The sequence below is a fragment of the Gobio gobio genome (assembly GCF_949357685.1).
Source record: "Gobio gobio genome assembly, chromosome: 12".
Taxonomy (NCBI): domain Eukaryota; kingdom Metazoa; phylum Chordata; class Actinopteri; order Cypriniformes; family Gobionidae; genus Gobio; species Gobio gobio.
In genome coordinates, this window is record NC_137105.1 from 4,163,047 (window position 1) to 4,187,871 (window position 24,825).

The 24,825-nt window shown below is 39.6% G+C and overlaps 1 protein-coding gene across 1 annotated transcript in view; it reads left to right on the top strand.

Moving 5' to 3' along the window:
* Positions 1-3,184: 3,184 nt before the first annotated feature.
* Positions 3,185-24,825, top strand: part of disp1 (dispatched homolog 1) — a 123,527-nt gene continuing 101,886 nt past the window's right edge. The window contains exon 1 of the mRNA XM_079831995.1: positions 3,185-3,362. The gene's annotated coding sequence lies outside the window, so the exon portion shown is untranslated. The remainder of the gene's footprint in view (positions 3,363-24,825) is intronic.

Below are 24,825 nucleotides of genomic sequence, written 5' to 3' on the forward strand. Positions count from 1 at the left end.
GTCGCCATGTTGCCCCTCCATCTTGAAAGTACATTAGCCAAAGAGGGACATACCCGTAAATTCAAGCTTCGCCTTTGGCGTTTTAACACTCGATGGCTCCGTGTCGAATGTGGACGAGGTCGAACTGGAAGCCATGTTAATCTTGGACTAAATCGGCCACCGTACGAGTTAAAACGAAATCGGAATTGAGAGGAAGAGAAACTAATATTCACTGGATGGTCATATACCTTTTCACCACTAGATGGGGGAAAATATCACACAGTGTAGCTTTAATATTTCTTAAAATGTGTTTTTATTTAAAATTTTCCATTTCCAAGTTTTTTTTTTCTTTTTTTAAAAACCTGTATATATAGATTTTATTGATTTTTATTTCTGTTTTACTTGTTTTAGTACAAGTTAAACTAAACTAAAATGAGAAATGTTGCCATGGCAACTATTTGAAATAAAAAAAGTAATATTTTATACTTTATTATTATTTTTTAATAAAAGTTTTTTAGTTGATTAAAGCTGCACTATGTAACTTTTCCGTCCGCTAGAGGTCGCCTGTTCAAAATAAAGGCGTAGTTTGATGACGGCACGTTTGAGCGCAGAATCCTGGGACATGTGGTCTTCAGCTCAGCCGGTGGGAAAGAGTCGGGACAGGACTCGGGCAGAAATCATGTGGATGTGATTATTAACGTTACTGTAGTGAAGCAGAAGCAGGAGCGAGTGTTGAGGAGCTGAGGAACCGCTGGAGCGATTGTTAATGAGATGAACGCAACACACGCCTCGCGAGCAGCGGGACTTTTATTATGACACAGTCGCCACTTCCTCTCCTCCGCTCATGAGTGTGAGGTAACGCAGCTCTGCTGATCATATTACACACATCTGAGTGTGTTGATGATGGGATGGCGTTACTCTGTGTGTTCTCTCAGCGGCTGCTGTGACACTTGTTCAGACTGCAGTGAGAGTAAAGCGTTTCTGCAGAATAAAACCAGAAACCGAGGGGAACGCAGATATGATGTCATCGACAGGCCACGCCCACACACGGTTCATTGGTTAAAAGAGCAATTTCTCACGATTTACAAATAGTTGGAAACATTTGGGATATTATAAGTACTCAACTGAACAAAATATATAACACTGGCCTAGTGGTTTTTGGATATTTTACTGAAAATGTTTACATAGTGCACCTTTAAAATAACTAATCTATTCAGGTTCATCAAGGTTTTCATAAATATACAAAGTCAAATAATCAATAAGAGTTCAAAACAACTAAATAAACTCAAATAATATTTATGGTCTAATAAAGTAATGCATAATGATACCTCTAAATAGGTTTTTGTGATCTAAGGATAAATTGGGTGATTATATCCATTGAAAACCATCAAATACACTATATCACCAAAAGTATTGGGACACGCCTCCAAATCACTGAGTTCAGGTGTTCAATCCCTTCATGGCCACAGGTGTATAACTCAAGCAGACGCTTCTACACACATCAGTGAGAGAATGGGCCGCTCTCAGGAGCTCAGAGAACCGTGATCGGTGGACACCTGTGCAATAAGTCCAAATATTATACTAAATATTCCACGCTCAACTGTTAGTGGTGTTATAACAAAGTGGAAGCGATTGGGAACAACAGCAACTCAGCCACGAAGTGAAATCACAGAGCGGGGTCAGCGCATGCTGAGGGTCACAGAGCGGGGTCAGCGCATGCTGAGGGTCACAGAGCGGGGTCAGCGCATGCTGAGGGTCACAGAGCGGGGTCAGCGCATGCTGAGGGTCACAGAAGTCGCCAACTTTCTGCAGAGTCAAGAGCTCCAGACCTCCAAACTCCAGTGGCCTTCAGATGAGCTCAAGAACAGTGTGTAGAGCTTCATGGAATGGGTTTCCATGGCCGAGCAGCTCCTCCAAGCCTTAAATCACCAAGTGCAATGCAAAGCATGGGATGCAGTGGGGTAAAGCGTGCCGCTACTGGACTCTAGAGCAGTGAGATGTGTTCTCTGGACCAATCACGCTTCTCCCAATGGACGAGTCTGGGTTTGGTGGTTGCCAGGGGAACGGGACTTGCCTGACTGCATTGTGGCAAGTGTAAAGTTTGGTGGAGGGGGGATTATGGGGTGGGGTTGTTTTTCAGGGGTTGGCCCCTTAGTTCCAGTGAAAGGAACTCTTAATGCTTCACCAAGATATTTTGGACAATTTCATGCTCCCAACTTTGCGGGAACAGTTTGGGGACGGCCCCTTCCTGTCCCATCATGACTGACCAGTGCACAAAGCGTCGCTCCATAAAGACACAGATGAGCGAGTTTGGTGTGGATGAACTTGAGTCCTGACCTCGACCCGATAGATCACCTTTGGGATGAATTAGAGCGGAGACTGAGAGCCAGGCCTTCTCGTCCAACATCAGTGCCTGACCTCACAAATGCGCTTCTAGAAGAACGGCCATAAACACACTCCTAAACCTTGAGGAAAGACTTCCCAGAAGAGCTGAAGCTGTTAGAGCTGCAAAGGGTGAGCGACTCCATATTAAACACTACGGGTTAAGAATGGGACGGCATTAAAGCTCATGTGCATGTAAAGGCAGTGGCACTAGTGTATAATAATCCTAAATATTTCCGTATTCAGTCTTTCTGGTTTTGTTTATAATTTATTAAAAATTCCAATGTATAATCAAATCTTTTATCAACATTTAATTTAGAATCTGTCATACAAACCCTTCACGTTTGTGTGTGTGTAAACAATACATTTAGTATGAATAATAAATCCAAAAAACCTGCGTACTGCACATTTATCTGCACAGGTAATTTGGGTTATTCATGCTTACAGATATTTTGCACATTATAAGTGTAATTTGGGGCAGCAATACCATTTCTACAATATACAGTAAGTGTGCACTGAAGATATGGATAACATTACATTCCCAGAATGCAATGCAATATTGACTCGTTTATATCAGACTGCCAAAAGCTAACTCAAAAGTTGAATTAAAATCCATAATAGTTAATCAATATTTCTGAGATGATAACTGGACACCACTTGCTGAATGAATCATGCAACACGACAGAAGTCACGCATATACTGTACATTTAAAAATGCATTAAAATAGCGTGCATTGTGTGTCCCATAGGCTGCTTCTAGAATGACAGGAGTAGTGTGGTAGTGTTATTTGGGACACGGCCCGAGTGCCGAGCGGTGTCCGGCTGAACTGCGCAGGTCTTGCGTGTCGTGTCGTGAATGTTCTCGGGATCTGCCCCTCACTTCCTGTAGTTCCTTCCCACCTTCCCACCCCACCAACCAACCTGTCCCACCGCGCATTACACAGAATATCCGCGAGCTTCAGACGCCGAACGGCTCCCGGACGCGCTCGTGCTCGCACTGAGGTAAGATGCGTTTGGCGCGCCTGTTAGTTTGTATCTTTAATCCATTATGACGTGCGCGCGCCTGTAAATCAGCGAGTGCGCTCTGCTACGAGCACTCTCTGCGCGGGCACCGTGTTTTCACTCGGTGTGTGTGTTGTGTTCAGCTGGTAGTGGGCGAAAGATGTCTGGCGAGTGTTTTAGGGCTCAACTGTTCCGTCTGGCCGGCATGTTTCGGTGTCTCGGGTTGTTTCGGTGTGTAGTTGTGAGGTTGTGTGTAGCGCGCGCGCCCGAGCCATGTTGTTTGACTGCAGCTGGATGTGTATTGTCGTGTGTGAGAGAGTGATGTGACTGTATGGGATGGTTGTGTTGAGTTGTATTGTTGAGGAGGGATGCACTGCTCAGTATTGTTATGCAGGACTGTGTGTGTGTGTGTGTGTGTGTGTGTGTGTGTGTGTGTGTGTGTGTGAGAGTGTTTACTCTTCCCACCAGAGAAAACTGCCCCCCCCCCCCATGCTTATACAGACATGTGTCCCAGGTTTCATATATATTGTCATATATTATATATTCTTCTATATATATATTTCTATATACATTTATAATTCTATATCATTTATTATATTATACATATATATATATATATATATGTGTGTGTGTGTGTGTGTGTGTGTGTGTGTGTGTGTGTGTGTGTGTGTGTGTGTGTGTGTGTGTATATATATATATATATATATATATATATATAAAACATAATACATTATATTTTGCAAAATACTAAATATTATGCAAAAAAATAAAGTCTGAAAAATAAAAATGCCAAAATATTTGATAAATGTGTAATATATATATATATATTACACATTTATCAAATATTTTGGCATTTTTATTTTTCAGACTTTATTTTTTTGCATAATATTTAGTATTTTGCAAAATATAATGTATTATGTTTTATATATATATATATATATATATATATATATATATATATATATATATATATATATATATATATATATATATATATATATATATATATATATATATATATATACATGTATGTATGTATATATTATTGTATTATTTACCAGACATAATTTTTCTTTATGCTACACACACACACACACACACACACACACACCCGTACTACGGAGCCCCTAAAGGGACGTGGTGGTGGAAAAAAATTAGGATGGGAGGATATTTTTTTTCCAAATCGTTTGCGTTCCCTCGCAAAACTTTTGCGTTCCCCCGAGAAACTTTGCGTTCCCACGCAAAAGTTTTGCGTTCCCTCGCAAAGATATTTGCGTTCCCTCGCAAAAGTTTTGCGTTCCCACGCAAAACTTTGCGTTCCCTCGCAAAGATAGATGTCCCACGGGCCGTTTCAAACAGCTCAGTAGGCTACGTTAACAATATTGTATCCATTAAATGAGCGGTTAGAGTTATTTTGAACTTGGACTTAGGCTATAGCCTAGGCGAGTGCTCAATGAGTTCGGTGAGCTAAACGTTGTTAAAACACAATGTCTCTTTAACGTAGACAACAAGCTGCAACCTATTTTTCCTCAAAACGAGCCTTATAATATAAATTAATTGGGTCTATATGAGCAGGCGGCTGAGAGACAAGTCCGAAGGGACTGTCTGCAAAGTGCAAAACCCGAAAAGCGTATAGCCTACTACAAGTCATAACTTCAATGTTACACACTGTGTCTCCAAATTCAGTTTACACATCAATGGTCACTTAGTTTGATAAAAACACTTAGTTTGATAAAATTTGCTTTTGCATAATTGTTAGGATTATTTTATTAGGAAAAATGTTCAGCAAACTTCACTGAAATGCACTGTAGCCTACTGTAGCCTACTGTCACCAAATTCAGTTCACACATCACACTCTCCTGCTGGTTATACTACAACGCTTAGTTTGGCAATAGCACATAAAAATAATAAAAGTAATAGCACATAGCCATAGGCCTATTCTTTACGTTGGTACCCAGCTAAAATACAGTAGTTGCAAGTTCCATAGCTTTTGTATGATAATTGCTTACTAATTCTGATGGCATTACACTGTATAGCCTACTGTATTAGTATATTGTAGTAGGAGAGCATTGATTGTTATTGCCTATTTTTTAGTAACGCCTTTCGGGTTTTGCACTTTGCAGACGGTCCCTTTTTACTTGTCTCTCATATATTAAGGCTCGTTTTGAGGAAAATTATGTTGCAGCTCGTTGTCTACGTTAAAGGTGTCATTTGTGTTTTGAACGTTTTTAGCTCACGAGTTATTGATCCGGGAAGTTAAAATCTGTGTATACATTGCCAACTACTGAACTCCGAAGCACTGACTGTATATACTTAAGCCCAAGTTCAAAATAACTCTAACCGCTCCATTAATGGATGCAATATTGTTAACGTAGCCTACTGAGCTGTTTGAAACGGCCCGTGGGACATCTATCTTTGCGAGGGAACGCAAATATCTTTGCGAGGGAAAGCAAAGTTTTGCGTGGGAACGCAAATATCTTTGCGAGGGAACGCAAAACTTTTGCGAGGGAACGCAAAACTTTTGCGTGGGAACGCAAAGTTTCTCGGGGGAACGCAAATATCTTTGCGAGGGAACGCAAAGTTTCTCGGGGGAACGCAAAAGTTTTGCGAGGGAACGCAAACGATTTGGAAAAAAAATATCCTCCCATCCTAATTTTTTTCCACCACCACGTCCCTTTAGGGGCTCCGTACACACACACACATATATATTATATATGACATCTCTATATACACAGTATATGCAGTATATGTATATATTGTTATATATTATATATATATAAATATATAATATATATATATATATATATATATATATATATATATATATATATATATATATATATATATATATATATATATATATATATATATATATATATATATATATATATATATATATATATATATATATATATATATATATATATATATATATATAATGATATTTATATATATGATATTTATATTATATACCAGTATATGTTCAGGGTTTCCGACATCCACGGGAAAAATAAGCAAATTTAACATTTTAAATTTCCAGGCATTGAAAAGTCATGGATATTTCTATAGTTATCAAATATAGTTATTGTAGTTATAAACACTTCAAACATATTTATTGTAAACTGCTCTTTATGTGTTTTTTAAAAACCCTTCCACACATGAACAACTGGAAAATTCTTAAAGTACTGTAAATGTGTTCGTCAGATGTGTGTGTGTGTGTGTGTGTGTGTGTGTGTGTGTGTGTGTGTCCAGACCCGTTGTGTTGGAGATGAGTTAGGGTTAGGGTTAGGGTTAGGGTAGGGTTAGGGTTAGGGTTAGGGTTAGGGTTAGGGTTGGGTTAGGGTTAGGTTAGGGTTAGGTTAGGGTTTAGGTTAGGGTTAGGTTAGGGTTAGGGTTAGGGTCGGCTGCTGCTATTCACTCTCATTCGTCCTCTGATGATGTGTTGCTGATCCAGAGAGTAAATGCTTCACTGAAATGCCCTTGTCTCTCCGCTTGATGTTGAAGAGTTCACTCAGGGAGATGTGCTGTGTCTGAATGACTTCAGGAGTTGCTTGAGTTCAGCTCATCTTTGGATTACTGATGGATTTCCCCCCATTGTTTGCTGTAATACTTCATCAGCGATTCCAGGACAGAGAAAAACGAGGATAAGTGGCCGAGAGGGAGGACGCTGAGAACTTGTTTCAGACGAGGCTTTCCACTGAAAACATGGAAACGTTGATCTCGCTGTGCATGTTAGAGTTCGCCATCGGCTGCCAGACGCGCTCAGAACGAGAAAAAAAAGCAATGAAATGGGAATTTAATTGAAGTTGACAAAATTATTTTTTCCCCTCAAGCCGAGATTTTGTAAGTGTAGCCAAAACAGAAAGCATGACTGACAGAGAGAGAGAAACCTGATGTTCAGTTTCCCTTTACGTAAAATACTTTCTTACTGTTTTATATAGAAAATCCTTTATGTGCACAGAAAAAGCCTGGCTAACCCTGTAACTGCACTCTTGAAAACATACTGGGTTGTTTTAACCCCAAATTTGGATCAAATATGGACAAACCCAGCCTTTGGGTTAAAATTTGAACCCAACGACTGGGTTTGTCCATAAAACAACCCAGTATTTTTTTAGCGTGTGGTTCATGGATTGCTTGTGTATGCTTCATTTCAATATTTTAGAATGAGCAAGAATTATGATATAAATGTGCTTAATTGTCATGTCAGTAATATTGCAATGTATACAGTTCCGGTCAAAAGTTTGGAAACATTACACTCTAAAAAAAGCCATTGGTTGTTTAAACCCAGCGAATGGGTCACTTTAACCCAGCAATTGGGTTGTTTTAACCCAGCGAATGGGTCGCTTCAACCCAGCAATTGGGTTGTTTTAACCCAGCGAATGGGTCGCTTTAACCCAGCAATTGGGTTGTTTTAACCCAGCGAATGGGTCGCTTCAACCCAGCAATTGGGTTGTTTTAACCCAGCGAATGGGTCGCTTTAACCCAGCAATTGGGTTGTTTTAACCCAGCGAATGGGTCGCTTTAATCCAGCAATTGGGTTGTTTTAACCCAGCGAATGGGTCGCTTTAACCCAGCAATTGGGTTGTTTTAACCCAGCAATTGGGTCGCTTTAACCCAGCGAATGGGTCGCTTTAATCCAGCAATTGGGTTGTTTTAACCCAGCGAATAGGTCGCTTTAATCCAGCAATTGGGTTGTTTTAACCCAGCGAATGGGTCGCTTTAATCCAGCAATTGGGTTGTTTTAACCCAGCGAACGGGTCGCTTTAATCCAGCAATTGGGTCGCTTTAACCCAGAAATTGGGTTGTTTTAACCCAGCGAATGGGTCGCTTTAACCCAGCAATTGGGTTGTTTTAACCCAGTGAAAGGGTTGCTTTAACCCAGCAATTGGGTTGTTTTAACCCAGTGAATGGGTTGCTTTAACCCAGCAATTGGGTCGCTTTAACCCAGCAATTGGGTTGTTTTAACCCAGCGAATGGCTCGCTTTAACCCAGCAATTGAGTTGTTTTAACCCAGCAATTGAGTTGTTTTAACCCAGCAATTGGGTTGTTTTAACCCAGTGAATGGGTCATTTTAACCCAGCGTTTGGGTTAAATGTTTGCTTAAAACAACCCAATTGCTGGGTTAGTCCATTTTCAACCCAACTTGGGTTGTTTTAACCCAGCATTTTTTAGAGTGTACTATTTGAAATATTTTTGAAAGGTATGCTCATCAAGTCTGCATTTATTTGATAAAAATACAGTAAAATTGTAGCCTGACGTCGTCATACTCAGATTCTAGTCAGAATATGAGTCTGATCTGCTCCATTGGGCTGTGATTATGGGGTGTGTTTCAACCAGAGACTGTAAAAAATATGGACGTAGTGTCCGTGACGTCACCCATAGGATTCTGAAGAGCAGTTTTGAAGCGTAAAGTCGGGTCGAGCTGGCCGTCGCCATCTTGTCAGCGCGTCACTCCGCTAAAATAACAGAAAATGGGCAAAGAGGCGGGACGTGGGCGGAGCTGATGACTAACAGACAGCAGACAAACAGCAATCCACCTGTCACTCAAAGTGGCCACGCCCTTAATTATGCAGAACTTTAAGGCTTTATAAAATGTAAACGAATGAGTTATAAATAAATTCACCCCCTCACAGTCGTCATGAAGGGCAAAATTAGCCGTATAGACCAAAACCAAAACCCTTAGGTAGCTCGTCTGAAGAACACATAGCCCCGGGACGTTGGGCGTTGCGAGCCCTGGCGTTACAAGTCCGAGTCTGATCACGAATGAACCAATAACAGCTTCTCCAGCCTGTGACCGCGTGCATTCTATGACGTCATTGGTCGACATATTCTGAGATCTCTCGTTTTCTGGGCCTGGTGTCTATAAAAGCTTTTCTTTGACTAACAAGGACATTTTCAGCTCTGAAACTTACAGGATATTCTTATACTACCATGACCTTGTATATATCAAAGGCTCAAGGGAAAGTTGATTTCTCAATTCATCCCCCCTTTAAGAATGACTTCAGTGCCGTTCTTTGTTCTTTTCTCAAAGAAAAGCTGAACTCCAAGTCTTCCAGAGTCGCGGCCAAAGCCGTTTCGAAAGACCGCTGTTCGCCAGCTTCTTTGTTTACAGTAGCACGCGGAACCGCGGCAACTCTGCCGTAATTATGTTAAGCCCCGCCCACCGACTCTATACACGATGTGATTGGCCTGACCAGAGTTTGGTTTTTCATGCTCGCAAGCCAACGGAGAGTTGCTAGACGACCCTGACTACAAATTAGATTTGCTGCCACTGGTACATCTAGATTTCTACCGTTCAAAAGTTTGGGGTTGGTTATTTTTTTCCAAAGCATGAATTAATTAAACATTAAATGAATACTTTTATTCAGCAAGGATGTGTTAAATTGATCAATGAATCCTGAAAAAAGTATCACCGGTCATAAATAAAATATTAAACAGCACAACTGTTCCCAACATTGATAATAATCCTCATATGAGAATGATTTGTGAAGGATCATGTGACACTGAAGACTGAAGTAATGATGATAAATTCAGCTTTGATCACAGGATATAAATTATAATTGACAACATATTCACATAGAAAACAGTTATTTTAAATTTTAATAATATTTCACAATTTTTACTGTATTTTTGATCAAATAAATGCAGACTTGAGCATAAGAGACTTTCAAAAACATTAACAATAGTAAGAGTATTTGAAGTGTTTCTATGCAATATAATCCCAATTTTTGCTTGTTCTAATTAATATGTAGTGCTGGTTTTATCAATTAAAATAAATACAGTTTGGGTGGAAATGTGCTTAGTTATCATGACAATATTGCAATGAAAAAACTCTTCACCCATGAGAGCGCTCATCCACAAGAGGGGGCCGGTTTACTAACATGTCCAGTTTGAGTTCGTATAATTTAGTGAGTTGGTTACACTGAGGCTCAATGTGAAATATTGCCAGACAGGGCCGATTATACGAGCCTCAGATGTGTTTTTGCGTTATACAGTCTTTACCCCGGATGACAGTAAACACTGGAAAACAACACAAAGACCTTGAAATCTTATATCCAGATTCATCCCGGTGATCCGTCACTCGTGTCCCTGTTCATTGGCAGGATTCTGGCGACGACTGGCTGGAGTTTTCTTTCCGCTCGCACAGTATGTGTCCCTCCGAACGGGACGTTCCAAAAGGGATAAAAACCAATAAGGAAAGCAGATGTTGTTCTGTTAACTCCAGGCTTTCATGATAAGAGGCTGTAAAAGTGATCTGGGACAGAAACAAGTCCAAAGACACATACTTCTCTTCTGCTGCTCGTCTGTAGGTTAAGATGCTCTGAATGAAACCGCACACAATCGGAGACAACATTAGTTAAAGGGTTAGTTCACCCAAAAATGAAAATTCTGTCATTAATTCCTCACCCTCATGTCGTTGGACACCTGTCAGACCTCCGTTCATCTTCAGACACAAATGAAGATATTTTAGTGTAAAGCTGATGCTGAGAAAGGCTTCAGATAGGCCTCCATTGGCATTCAGTACATTTACACTCACAAGACCCATAAAAGGCACTAAAAACGTCGTTACAAAGTCCATCTCACCACAGTGGCTCTACAATAATCTTACGATGCGACGACAATAGTTTTTGTGCGCAAAAAAAAAATCAAAATAACACCTTTATCCAACTTGTTCTCGACTTCCGCGTGTGTCTTCACGACGCATGCGCGAGAATATTACGTAGCGCCGGTGTTCAGGAATCCATGAAATACACACTTAAGCCCCATTTTGAGCACTACGCCGAGACCTAAAGCACGATCAATGTAGAATTCAACAGTTTAGACACGCGCGTCTTCCTCTGCTCGTAAACAAATCTCTTCTGGGTCATGTGTCTGAACGCCGGATCTACGTCATATTCTCACGCATGCGTCGTGGAGACACACACGGAAGACCAGAACAAGCTGGATAAAGGTGTTATTTTGATTTTTTTTTTCGCACAAAAACTATTGTCGTCGCATCGTAAGATTATTGTAGAGCCGCTGTGGTGAGATGGACTTTGTAACGACGTTTTTAGTGCCTTTTATGGGTCTTGTGAGTGTCAATGTACTGAATGCCAATGGAGGCCTATCTGAAGCCTTTCTCAGCATCAGCTTTACACTAAAATATCTTCATTTGTGTTCCGAATATGAACGGAGGTCTTACGGGTGTCCAACGACATGAGGGTGAGTAATTTAATGACAGAATTTTCATTTTTGGGTGAACTAACCCTTTAAAGGGACCTATTGTGCTAAACAACCAGAGACTATAATGGTAAAAAAAATTATCAATCTCTCATAACACGCCTTTCATATTTCCTCCCACTCCTAAGAGTAGGGAAACCCCGCCCATGGCTGTTGATGATTGGCCCTTGCACAAATGAACGACAGAATTGATTGAATCAATCACAGAATATTTCAGGTTGACACTCTTCTATTTTTGGGATGCCTCCGAGTTCATGGCTGAACGCAGGCCAGACTCGGGTCACTGGAAGCAGATTTGACCTTTGCTTTGACCTTTGCTTGTAGTAGCAGCTCGTCGCACCAGATTGTGTTACAAAAGCAACCCAAATAAAATGGCAAGAGAAAGAGAGGAAATGAGTCATTAGCCTGAGTTTTCTTTTGGAGGCTGCGACCGAGGGTTCGGTTTCGGGGTTAGATGTGATTCCTCGATTAAATACCCGGCAGAAATGTGAGGAAAAAGGAGTGGATTTGTTGAATTATTCCTGTCATAACATTTATACTGACCGACAATGGCATTTTAAGCACGCCGCAATGATGTGCTTTAATGCATTCAGTACATGTCAGCTTTTGCTAAAATTATATTCACAGGTACACCGATCAGGCATAACATTACGACCGCCTTCTTAATATTATGTCGGTCCCCCTTGCTTGAAACTGAGATGCTCTGTGTATTCTGACACCTTTCTATCAGAACCAGCATTAACTTCTTGAGCAGTTTGAGCACTGCAGACCGGGAACACCCCACAAGAGCTGCAGTTTTGGAGATGCTCTGACCCATTACAATTTGGCAAACTCCCACAAATCCTTACGCTTGCACATTTTTCTTACTTCTAACACATCAACTTTGAGGACAAAATGTTCACTTGCTGCCTAATATATCCCACCCACTAACAGGTGCTGTGATTAAGAGATAATACTAATAATATCACTATAATAATAACAACACTAATCAGTGTTATTCACTTCACCTGTCAGTGGTCATAATGTTATGCCTGACTGATATACCAGAGCTCCCTGGTTCAAATTTTTTATTTTGTTAATATTTTTTCTGTAGAAAGACAAACATAAATAGTGATGAAATCCAAAATATTAAAGTCACAGATGTGTATTGACTGAGTTATCCACTGTTTTGTAGAGGGGGGTCAAAACGACAATTTTCACCTTCATCTGGAGCCAAATTACAGGGGTGTAAAAATGACTTTAGAAAGATGGCAGCATCATTATTTTATTATTACACAGAGATTGGTAGGTCTATTAGTAAAACCTGTTGACGTTAGCAATCTTTGTTGCATTATGTGCCAACGGTGACCGTTCAAAAATGTGAAAAAAGCACTTTTTTTTGTATTTCGCCTCAAGTTTGAATGCCTCTAACTCATGAAATATTAAAGATATCTTAATATCCTTTTAGATTCTGGTTCTTATTGTAGTTTTCTTTTGGTATCTTCATTTTAAAGGCCCTACATGGTTCAATCCCGGAGATATGGAGATCTCAATGCGGCTCCATGAGTAAAATTTCAGTGGTGGAAAACCAAATGATCAGACAAGAAGTGCTTTTCCCCCATTTTTGAACGGTCACCGTTGGCATATAATGACACAAAGAATGATAAAGTCTACAGATTTAACTAATAGACCTGTCAATCTATGGGTAATAATAAAATAATGATGCTGCCATCTTTCTAAAGTCATTTTACACCCCTGTAAATCGGCTCCAGATCTCAGGTGAAAATTGTAATTTCTACAAAACAGTGGATTACTCAGTCAATATACATCTGTGACGTTTAATATTTTGGCTGTCCGCACTATTTATGTTTGTCTTTCTACTGAAATAATATAACAAAATCAAATATTTGACCCGGGGAAGTTTACGAAAACTTGGTTGATTTAACACGGAATGACCCATATGTGAATATATAGGAAAATGTAATGTATTCCTGTGATCAAAGCTGAATTTTCAGTATCATTACTCCAGTCTTCAGTGTCACATGATCCTTCAGAAATCATTCTCATATGATTTACTGCTCAAGAGTCACTTTTGATACATTTAATGCATCTCTGCTGAATAAAAGTATTCATTTCTTTTCTTTTACTAACCCCGAACTTTGAATGGTGGTGTATGATAAGCCGTAATCTATGATCAGTTGAGTTTTATTTTCTCTGAGCCATCGTCCCGTATCTCGCAGCCTGGCATATCATGGGATAGTTGGATGTATATCACTTTTACAGTCCTGGTAATTGGAACCAGCCTCTTCCTCCGAAACGATGGGAGAAATCGATAGCGTGTGACAGCGTTCAGAAGTCATATGTGAAATATTACAGACGAAGCCTCACGTTTGGCTCTGGGCTGTTTGACCTGAGCCTCTCTCCGTCCGTCCGTCCGTCCGTCCGTCCATACACAGCTGTCACTGCGGGTGTATTTGATATAATGGGGGTGTTGAGGAGAAACAGGTGTTGTGTATTAGTTCCACTTTTTTACCCCCCCCTCCCCAAATGTCACTATAGGCTGGATAGAGTTGTCAGAGCGCATTATTGTGAAATACAGCTGGAGGCTTTTGTTTGACTATTGCTACAAAATATTTTCTTTCGGTGTGTAAAGGAAAATGGGGAAATGTCATCCAGGTGCACTGACCTCAGAAGGGAAAAGGCTTTGAGCTGGGAAAGAGTCTTTCTTTAGCTGGTATAGAAGTAAACGGGTCACAAACGCCAGCTGTTATTGACTTTACAATGCGTTTCAAAACCTATCATTATTTATTTACTTACCATTATAGCTTTTATTAATGTTTTGAATTAGGTTTTATTATGCTATCTTCTGCACTGTAAAAAAAAAAAAAAAAATCAGGTCTCCAATTGAAAATTTTCTAGTGACTGATCACATCTAAATTTTTTAGTTGGCCAAATTGAATTTCTGTGAATTAAATTGCAACAATTCACAGAAATTCAATTCGGCCAACTGAAAAATTTAGATGTGATCGGTCACTAGAAAATTTTCAATTGGAGACCTGCTTTTTTTTTTTTTACAGTGTGTTTTTATTTTAATTTGAGTTAAATTTGTCATTTTTTCATTAATATATATATATATATATATATATATATATATATATATATATATATATATATATATATATATATATATTTACTATTTTTTTGTTTTAATGTTTCAGTGTTAGTACTATTAGTTTTATTTTAGTTTTCAAGTAAAATAAATTATTTTAATTTTAATTTTAGTTAAGTCATTTCGTTATATGCTTTTGTAATTTGAATAAATATTATTATTAATAATAATATATTATTATTATAGTATAATATTAATATAACTAAAATATTTTTTTGTATTTAATATTTATTTATTTACAATTATTTGTTTAGCTTTATGGTAAATTAATGTAGTTTTCCAATTAATATATTTTTTTCTGTTTCCATTTTAATTTTAGTAAAGATTTTGTCATTTTGTTTTGTGCTTTTGTCATGTAGCATGCCCCCCGAACAAGGATGAGACTTTTACTGATGGTTTTATGATGTTTAATCCCTTTTTCTTAAACTTTACTCCTTTCACCATATCACCAACGTAAGAGCTGAAATGAATACAAATGATATAACTGATCAACTAACATTGTTCACATTCATATGGTCTTACATTTGTGCAAAAACGAACATTTACAGACAAATTGCTCAACTGATTTACATTAACACACCTTTTGCCTCTTCGGAGGGGCTGCAAGCATGAAAATCAATGTTTATCAGGTCTCCGTGTCGAAGTGCCGTAGCTGCTATTTGGAATGACAAGCTGCTATATGCTATAAACTGCGCTAGCTTGAGAGCGCGCATTCAAAAGGAAAACAAAAGCGCGCAGCTCAAACCCGGAAGTCAGCCACCTCAACACAAAATTTCAAAATAAAAGACTTTTTTTTTGATCACCTTTTCTGTAACAAACTTATGGTTATTTACACTCCCACCAAATTATGAGAGTTTGTTATATCAGGATAACAACAACGAAGAATTTTCAACATGAAATAACCATTTCTCTTAAATCAACTTATGCGCATTCCAATATCAGAATTAGCTTTTGCACAGGACGCTCTACACTAGAAAGCTTATTACTGCGTTGACCTTTGTTATTCAGTCTCTTATCTCCAAAGGATATTTTCACTCTTCTCACGAGACCGTCCTTTCCGGTAACAGTCTCCAGGACTCTGGCAAGTCTCCATTCACCTCTGGGTGACAGTTCATCAATGTCCAAGACAACATCACCTACTCTTAGATTTCTTTTTGGGGAGTGCCAGCGCTGCCTAGCAATAATGTTGTGCAGATATTCACGCCTCCACCGGCACCAGAACTGCTCAGTCAAAAACTGCACACGACGCCATCTCTTTGCTCCATAGAGGTCCTCCTTTGGGAAGGCACCAGGTGGAGGCAGTATTGTGCTGGATTTCATGTGGAGCAGGTGGTTGGGGGTAAGTGGTTCCAAGCTGTCGGGGTTGTTAAGGTTGTCTACAGTCAGTGGGCGACTATTAACTATGGCCATCGCTTCATAGAATAAAGTCCTTAATGAAGCATCATTAAGTCTGCCGTGTGCAAGGGACAGAGTAGTATTCAATACACTCCTGACAGTTCTTATCTGACGCTCCCACACTCCACCTGCGTGACTGGAGTGTGGTGCATTCATCACAAAGTCGCACTGTTTTTGGGACAGATAAGTACTCAGCCTTTGGGTGTCCAGTTCACTTAGGGCAACTTTAAACTCATTCTTTGCACCAACAAAGTTTGTTCCCTGATCACATTGGATTTGGCGAATTGCACCTCTGATAGCAATGAAGCACCTTAATGCATTAATGAAAGTGTCAGTGGATAAGTCCTCTAATAGCTCAATGTGAATGGCGCGAGAGCAAAAGCAAGTAAATAAAAGTCCATACCGTTTATGTTGTTTTCGGCCTTCTGTGGTTACAAAAGGGCCAAAACAGTCCATTCCGCAATATGTAAAGGGAGGAGAGGGCTCTACGCGCTCTGCAGGTAAATCGCTCATTCTCTGACCTTCCGGAGCTTTGCGGAGTCTGCGACAGATGACACACTGGCGTACGAAAGAAGCAACGGTTCTGCTCATCCCTGGGATCCAGTAGCCACTGGATCTGATTTCGTTAATGGTGAATCCTTTTCCTTGGTGTTTTACTTTGTCATGACAGTGAGCTATTATGAGTTTGGTCACATGATGTTCCTTTGGAATCACAATAGGATGTTTGAAAGAGTCCTTGATAGATGAAAGTCTCCCTCCGACCTTGATGAGACCGTCCATGTCCCTGAAAATGTCTAAGTGGAACAGTTTGTTGTGATGTGGAAGCTGGTTGCCTTTGGTTAACAGTTTTATCTCCTTTCCATATGTTTGTTTTTGTACATCCTGAATGATGACATGCACTGCACTTTCTTGTTCACTCACTGTAGCCGGTGCATTTGATTTGACTTTCTTGGCCCTTCTTATGAGACGTGCTACAGCTTTGACTGCTTTGGACCATGACGAGAACTTGGACAAACGTTCTGCAAGGCTAAATGTCACTGTAACTTTGGTTAACATTGTCTGTGTCCTTCTGACTTCTGGATCTCCAAGGGATGGTTCCAGCTCTACACTTTGTGTTGTAGGCAGGTCCCTCTCCCAGAGAAAGGAGGGGCCGGTGAACCAGTTGGATGAGAGAAGCTCAGTGACCGATTTACCCCTAGACGCACTATCGGCTGGGTTCTCTTCCGATGGCACATAAAACCATTGCTGAGGGTTTGTACTTTGGCGAATCTTTTGGACTCTATTCGCTACAAAGGTATGGAAACGGCGCGCCTCATTGTTTACATAGCCCAAAACTACCTTCGAATCAGTCCAGAAATACTCTTTGACTTGAGCGTAGCAGAGCTCATCTCTCAACATGTTGCTAACCGAGACTGAAACTACAGCTGCAGTTAACTCAAGTCGGGGAATTGTAGACAACTTGGTAGGAGAAACACGAGCTTTGGCTATAACCAGGGAACAGTGAATTTCCTCTTTAGCGTTTCTGGCTCTTAAATAGGTGCATTGTCCATAACCACTCGTGCTCGCATCCGAAAAGTGGTGCAACTCTATTTCTTTAAGCTCACCAAAACTAGCAGGAAAGTAACAACGAGTTATGTTTACCTTGTCTAAGTTGGCAAAGTCACGTTGCCAGCTCTCCCACCTTGGCCTCAGTGCTTCTGGCAGAGAGTCATCCCAGTTGATACCTTGGTGACACATTTCCTGCAGGATCCTTTTTCCGCGAAGCACATATGGCGCCAGGAAGCCAAGGGGGTCGTAGATGGATGCAACAGTAGATAAGATGCCCCTACGTGTTGCTGGTTGCTCTTTTAAAGTGTTGTCAAATCTGAAGCAGTCCCTTTCAACGTTCCATTGGATGCCTAAGGCCCTTTCTTGTGGCATGTCTTTGAATGTTAAGTCCTTTGTTTTTGTCTCTACTGCACATTCAGACGGAGGGATGCTTTGTAGAACAGCAGGGCTATTTGAGATAAATTTGTGTAGACGGAGCCCTCCTTGCTTGCATATCTCTGCGGCCTCTTGTGCGAGCTGTATTGCCTTTTCAACTGTGTCTGTGCTTGTGACTCCGTCGTCCACATAAAAGTCCTTTTCCATGAACTCAGATCCTACAGGATGTGTGTGACAGTGTTCTTTAGCTAAATACTTTAGTCCGTAATTTGCACACCCTGGAGATGATGTCGCACCGAAAAGATGTACCTTCATTCTGTATACCCGTGGCTGTGTCTCTGTGTTGCCGTTTTTCCACCACAGAAAACTCAGGTAACCTCTGTCGCACCGCTGGACGTGAAACTGGTGGAACATCTTCTCTATATCGCACATTAGAGCAATAGGATGTCGTCTGAACCGTAGGAGGATGCCTGTAAGATTGTTAATCAGGTCTGGCCCTTGGAGAAGATGATCGTTTAGACTTGTACCATTGTGTTTGGCTGAACAATCGAATACAACACGAAGTTTGGTGGGCTTTTTGGGGTGATAAATCCCGTGATGGGGAAGGTACCATTGTTCACCTTGTTTTCCTTCATTGTGTACTTCTTCGACGTCACCCCTTTCAATAATGTCTTTCATGTAGGTTATATAGTCTCTTTTGTACTTTTCATCTTTGTTGAACTTTCGCTTTAAGTGTTCGAGTCTGATTTCAGCAAGCTTTCGGTTGTTGGGTAAGTGTGGCCTTTGTCTGAATGGTAGAGGCATCTCACAGTGTCCTTGTTCGTTTTTCCTTATTCCCTCCTTGAGCTTGTCCAAAAAGATGAGATCCTCTTGTGAGACTGTTTTGTCGCTTGCCTTTGTGTCCTTAAAATCTAACTCTAGCACGTTAATCACGTCCATGGGAGTTACAGGGGGTAATTCCTTTATTGTGATTCTATGACACAAACTTGACTGAGTTTCGTTGAGCGCTGGTGTGGAGCCTCCAACGATACTCCACCCTAGGTCAGTGCGGATGGCATATGGCTCCTCACCTTCTCCTAATAGAACTTGTCTTGGAGCTAAAGTTCTGGGACAGTTAAATCCGATAAGAAGTCCAACATCACAATTCAGAAGAGGTGGTATCTTATCAGCAATTTCGGTCAGGTGGGGCCATTGTTTTGCTGTGTCACTAGTGGGAATGTTGTCATAGTTAACTGGAATAAAGTCTTTGGTGTATGAGAGGGGTAGGTCGATACAAATGTCTGAGTCATAACCTCTCACACGCAGACCAGATACTCTGTTACTCTTGACAATAGAGTGAACACCCAGCATGGTAGTTAATTTTAACTTTACAGGGTGAGTGTCCGCGCGTAGCTGGTTGCTTAATTCTTCACAGACAAATGTGCTGTCACTTTGTGTGTCTAATAGTGCGTAAACTAACTGCTCTTTAGACGGGCTCTGAACTGTAGACACCCAAACAGGAACAATCATGGATGTGCTACTTGACTCACCCACCTTAGTAACGTTGAGAGCTGTGACTGTTGCGGTTTCATTAGGAGTGCTTGGAGCGGTGTTGCCAGAGCTGCGAGATCTTTCATATGCCTGGTGATTGTCATTGTGCAGACAAGTGGGATGCCTTCCTTTGCAAATGTCACAAGTGTGGCGATGGCAACAATCTTTGGCGTTATGGCCCACCTTTAAGCATCCATAGCACAGTTTATTGTCCTTAACATATGTGCGCTTCTCCTCTAAGGGCTGATCTGAAAAGTTAGGGCACTTTGACAACTGGTGTTTTTCATCTTTGCAAAACATGCAGGGTACCTTTAATTTTGTGTTGCTTGTCCTTGCCTTGTTGTTTTGTACCATGGTTTGCGTTGTGAAGACTTGTGAGGATCTGTTTGGTTTAAAGTCCTTTGTGGTTCTTTTTTCGTAGGATGAGCTGCATGAGTGAAGAGCATATGAAGAAGTGACCGGGTTGCATGCGATCTCTGCTTCGACAGCCACAAATTGTGCAAAGTCTTTGAAAGAGGGAAAATCCTTGCCATCCATAAGTGTAACTGTGACCTGGCGATTCCAACGGGCTGCCAGCCAGTCAGGAACTTTCTGCAACATCTTCTGATTTTCCTCACAGTCACTTAGTATTTCTAGACCTTTCACATATGGTGTGGCTTGGAGACATGCATTTAGAAAGTCTGAAAATGCCCTTAATCCTTCCGCATCCTTTGAGCTTATTTTAGGCCATTTTGACAGCTTGTCTCTGAAAGCTCTCTGGACCACAAAGGGTGGTCCATAACGTTGGTCAAGCTTTCGCCATGCATCCTTGTATGCCTCTTCATCACTGCGATAGAATATGCCCTCAAGACATTTTTTTGCTGGGCCTGTGACATACCTTTTGAGCAAGTGAAGCTTATCAGCAGGTGAGATGCTTTTGCAGTCCACAAGTGAAGAGAATGAAGCTTTCCATTCAATGTAGTTAATTGGATCTCCACTGAACACTGTGGGCATTGGCACTGGGATTCTGTTTATGGTTATACTGTTTTGAATTGCTTGGGCCAACTGGGAAATGTCCGTGGGAGGTGCTTGAGTGACAATTTGAGGGTTTGGATTGTTCACTGTGGGATTTAACATATGGATAGACATGTTTTGTTGCATTAATGGTGGTAAGCCACTAGAGAGCGCTGGTGCTTCATTAACAGATTGGTGGTCAACCGAGAAAGGCATATTATTTGGTTGAATTTGCAGATTGTCCATATCCATGTTCATTTCTCTGTCATAGATCTCAAGTTTTGCGCGAGCAGCTTGCATTTCCCTTTCTGCCTTTAAACGCTCAAGTTCAGATTCTATATCTTTCATTTTTTCCTTTTGTTTAATTTCCTCCTGCACAATTTTATATTCTGCTTCCTTTGCAGCCAACTCCGCAGCTGCATCAATCCTTTTGGCTGCGATGCTTGAAGTGTCTGACTGCTTACCGACACTAGACTGAGAGGCGGTACCGTAGATGGAGCGGGCGTACTGGTGTGACAGTAGCTGATGAAGACGTTGTCTTTCTCTATCTGCTTCAAAATCACCATCTATTGCTGTTATACGTTCATTAAGTATTTTCATAATGTCTCTAGTTACTGCTTCACAAGAGTCCATTTTGCGTCTTGTGTCAGAAGATGGCATAGTGTGCTCCCTTATTTCACTGTACACCTTCATCATGTTGTTCAGACCCTTTTCAATGTCATCGGCCATTTCACACAACTCGTGCTCAGATAAATCAGTCTTTAGGCTTTCTCTGGATGTTCTGATTAGCCCTTTCCATTGTTCATAGAGACTTAGCAGTTTTTTGTCCTTTTTTATCAGTTCGTCCTTTTGGTAGGCTAGCATTTTCTCCGTTAACACACTAGGCCGCTCTGAACGCCTGGGTAATGATAACTCGGTCGCAGCCTCCATTTTATGTAGTTCAGCTAATTGGTTTTCTTTGCGTTCAATATCTTCCTTTAATTCCTGCCTTGACCTGCTCTCTGTATCTCCTTGATGTAATAAAGCTCTCGTTTCATTGATTTCAGTTTGTAGCTTACGCGTTTGCTCTTCAATGTTGTCCATTTTCCGTGTTGTCGTAACGTTAGCTCGCTGCCTGTGCTGTTGCCGTTGTCCTTTTGAATTCACAGGCCGCTCGACGTAACGTTAGTACTCTGAGGTGAAGCTCTTACTGTAGCATGCCCCCCGAACAAGGATGAGACTTTTACTGATGGTTTTATGATGTTTAATCCCTTTTTCTTAAACTTTACTCCTTTCACCATATCACCAACGTAAGAGCTGAAATGAATACAAATGATATAACTGATCAACTAACATTGTTCACATTCATATGGTCTTACATTTGTGCAAAAACGAACATTTACAGACAAATTGCTCAACTGATTTACATTAACACACCTTTTGCCTCTTCGGAGGGGCTGCAAGCATGAAAATCAATGTTTATCAGGTCTCCGTGTCGAAGTGCCGTAGCTGCTATTTGGAATGACAAGCTGCTATATGCTATAAACTGCGCTAGCTTGAGAGCGCGCATTCAAAAGGAAAACAAAAGCGCGCAGCTCAAACCCGGAAGTCAGCCACCTCAACACAAAATTTCAAAATAAAAGACTTTTTTTTTTGATCACCTTTTCTGTAACAAACTTATGGTTATTTACATGTCATTTGTATTAAAATATTATATTTTCCAGTTAATTATTATTTTAAAATAATAATATTAACACATTGTATTAAAATATTAATATTTAGTTTTTATTTAAATATTTTTTAAATTAAACTTATTTATTTATTTAGCTTTATTTCACTTTTAGTTTTCCTTTTCATTTATTTTTTCTGTTTTTATTTTAATTTAGTCCCATTTTAGTCATTTTGTTTTGTGCTTTTGTCATTTTTATTAAATGATTATATTAAATAATAATATTAACACATTGTATTAAAATATTTTATATTTGATTAATATTAAAGTTATTTATTTAGCTTTATTTTACCTTTAGTTTTCTAGTTTAATTTTAGTTGCGTTTTACTAATTTTCTGTGCTTTTGTCATTTTTCATTAAATTATAGTATTACATTTTTATTTATTTATTTTTTAACAGAAATATTTTTGGTTTTTATTTTAATTATTTTGTAATGTTTCAATGTATTTAAAATGATTTATTTAGCTTTATTTCAATTTTAGTTTTCCATTTAGTAATTTTAGTGTTTCAACTTTTTTTTTTAGTTTCAGTTAATTTTAGTTAACAATATTAATAACCCTGTTCAAACTGTTTTTTAAAACCGAAAGATTATAAATAAATATTCTGCTTTGGTTGATAATTTGAGGATAAATTGAATTTAATTCGCTTCGTTCAGACTGTGCTTGCTGCAAACTAAATGTGGCATGAGATGCAAATGCAAAAACATGATATCAGGCCCAGTCCTCCTCAATGAATTAAATATTGTTGGGCTCAACAGCAGACCGCTCTGTGACCCCTGACCCGAAATTCAGTTTCATTGCTCAACCTGTTGGCATTTATCATGTTTTCAGCTGATGCCTTGAAGACGGATGGCTCTTCTCAAGGTCTAGCTGCAGCGTCCAAAAGTCTGCACCCCTAATTCAATGAGATAAATTGAAAAAATGTGCAAATGCAAGTTATATTTACTAGCCAGTGCGTTTGGAAGCCCCTCTCCGAGCGCAGTAAATCTGGCCAGAGTTTCAGAAGGGCTTGGAGAGATCATTAGCCTGACACTAACCAGAGGAACGATCTGGACACACACCAAACATCCCATAAGCGACTGCTGCGCCGGCTCAGGTCAAGGCTTTATTAGCCAGGTTTGTTGGTCTGAACTGAAAAGTAATGAAATATAATATATGTTTGCTGGGGCAAGCTTCTGTTGCAAATATTGAGACAGAACTATTCTCTTATTAGAGCTGCGTGAATCAATTTCAAACAGAGATTACTATTCTCACCCGCTTCTGAATTGACAACTAAACAAATTTGTGGAATTTACTAGAGCTTCTGACAAAATGTGAATTGCTGTAGTCTATTTAAAATGTTTAATTACTCTGAATGAATAATCGGTGCGAGTGAATGATTCAATGACTCAAAATTCAATGAAATCACAAATTACTGGATGAATCAGCGTCTTTGAACGAAACTCTTGAGTGAATGATTCAATGACTCACTCATAAGGACTTCACTTGTTTCATTACTGGATGAATCAGTGTTTTTGAACGAATCTCTTGAGTGAATGAATTAATGACTCACTCATAACGACTTCACTTGTTTCATTCCTGGATGAATCAGTGTTTTTGAACGAATCTCTTGAGTGAATTAATTAATGACTCACTCATAACGACTTCACTTGTTTCATTCCTGGATGAATCAATGTTTTTGAACGAATCTCTTGAATGAATGATTCAATGACTAACTCATAAAGACATCACTTGTTTCATTACTGGATGAATCAGCGTTTTTGAATGAATCTCTTGAATGAATGATTCAATGACTCACTCATAACGACTTCTTGTTTCACTACTGGATGAATCAGCGTTTTTGAATGAATCTCTTGAGTGAATGATTCAATGACTAACTCATAAAGACATCACTTGTTTCATTACTGGATGAATCAGTGTTTTTGAACGAATCTCTTGAATGAATGATTCAATGACTCACTCATAACGACTTCTTGTTTCTCTACTGGATGAATCAGCGTTTTTGAATGAATCTCTTGAGTGAATGATTCAATGACTCCCTCATAAAGACGTCACTTGTTTTATTACTGTATGAATCAGCGTTTTTGAACAAATCTCTTGAATGAATGATTCAATGACTCACTCATAACGACTTCTTGTTTCACTACTGGATGAATCAGCGTTTTTGAATGAATCTCTTGAGTGAATGATTCAATGACTCACTCATAACGACTTCTTGTTTCACTACTGGATGAATCAGCGTTTTTGAATGAATCTCTTGAGTGAATGATTCAATGACTCACTCATAAAGACGTCACTTGTTTTATTACTGGATGAATCAGCGTTTTTGAACAAATCTCTTGAATGAATGATTCAATGACTCACTCATAACGACTTCTTGTTTCACTACTGGATGAAGCAGCGTTTTTGAATGAATCTCTTGAGTGAATGATTCAATGACTCACTCATAACGACTTCTTGTTTCACTACTGGATGAATCAGCGTTTTTGAATGAATCTCTTGAGTGAATGATTCAATGACTCACTCATAAAGACGTCACTTGTTTTA